We start from the raw sequence: 1,575 nt of genomic DNA, 5'->3' as shown, positions 1-1,575 counted from the left end.
CTGTACCAGGCTATAGATATGCTAGTTTAAACTAATTTTCAGCTTCAGTGAGTGTTTTATCCTGGTCAGGTGGAGCCGGTGCCAGCCTGGGAACACTGGGCCTGAGGTGGGAATACATGCTGGACGAGACACACATTAGGAGCAATTTAGCAAAACCAGCCAACCCAAATGAAACCCACATGAATATGTATAAGAGAACATGAAACAGTTACATGAGTTCATGATCAAACCTCAGACCCTCGAGCTGCCCACTGTGCCATGGTGCCACCCACGTAACTAACACACTGGGCCATTAGAACCAACAGTCAACAGTCCCAGCTGCTTGCGCCTGAAATACAAAGTGAATTATATTGAAATATGTTTCAAACAAACAAACAAACAAAAAAAAGCACAAATAAACCCAATAAAATTTACTCAACAGCAAAAATAAAACAAAAAACAAGGAGTAAGCATATCGTGTTCAGTAATGATTGCAATATTGAGCATGACAGGCTCATTGCTAGGGGGCACAGTGGCTTAATGGTGTTCCTCACACCTCCTGGTATGGAGTTTTGATTTTGTTTTTGCATCTACTGCCAATGCTCCAGGGGTTCCTCTGGGAAATCTGGTTTCCTCCCAGGTCAAAAACATGTAGGCACTGGAGCCAATCAGCTTCAAGCATGAGATGTTTAACAGGGAGCTATTTTTGTTTTGCTATCATGTTTCTGGATTTGCTCCTATGTTACTGGATTTGTTGTTGTGTTTTTACATTTGCTGTTATATTTTCAAATTTGTCATTTTGTTTTTGGATTTTTTTCTTGTGTTTTTGTTTTTGTTGCCATATTTTCAAATTTGTTCTTTGGGTTTTGTTCTTGTGTTTTTGTATTTGCTTTTATATTTTAAAATTTGTGCTTTTTTTTTTGTTTGTTTTTGTTTAGATTTTGCTGTCATATTTTCAAATTTGTCATTTTATTTTTTGGATTTGTTCTTGTGTTTTTGTTTTTGTTGTCATATTTTTAAATTTGTTCCTGTGCTTTTGGTTTTGTTCTTGTGTTTTTGTATTTGCTGTCATATTGTGAAATTTTTGCTTTTGTTTTTTTTTTTGTTTTGTTTTTGCTGTCACATTTTCAAATCTGTTTTTCTTGTGCTTTTTTGTTTATTTTTGCTGTCATATTTTCAAATTTGTCATTTTGTTTTTGGATTTGTTCATGTGTTTTTCTTTTTGTTGTCATATTGTCAAATTTGACATTGTATTTTTGGTTTTGTTCTCTTCTGTTTTTGGATTTGCTGTCAATTTTTCCAAATTTGACCTTGTGCTTTTGTTTTGTTTTGTTTTTGCTGTTATATTTTCACATTTGTTCTAGTTATTGGTTTTGTTGTGTCTGTCTTGGGTTTTTGAAGATTCTGATTTGCTGTTGTGTTTTACGTTTGTTAGTGTGTTTTGCACAGTTGCCACTACACTATTGTCACTTAACTCATATTCAACTTATTTTTGTTATTATTTTAAATAACAATATGTTGTATTGTTTCAATGTTGTATTATATTGCTTCTAATGCTGTATTAATTTGAGTATTAGATTTTGTATTATATTTTGT

The sequence above is a fragment of the Tachysurus vachellii genome, chromosome 17 (genome assembly GCF_030014155.1).
Source record: "Tachysurus vachellii isolate PV-2020 chromosome 17, HZAU_Pvac_v1, whole genome shotgun sequence".
Lineage (NCBI taxonomy): Eukaryota > Metazoa > Chordata > Actinopteri > Siluriformes > Bagridae > Tachysurus > Tachysurus vachellii.
This window is presented reverse-complemented; position numbering follows the sequence as displayed.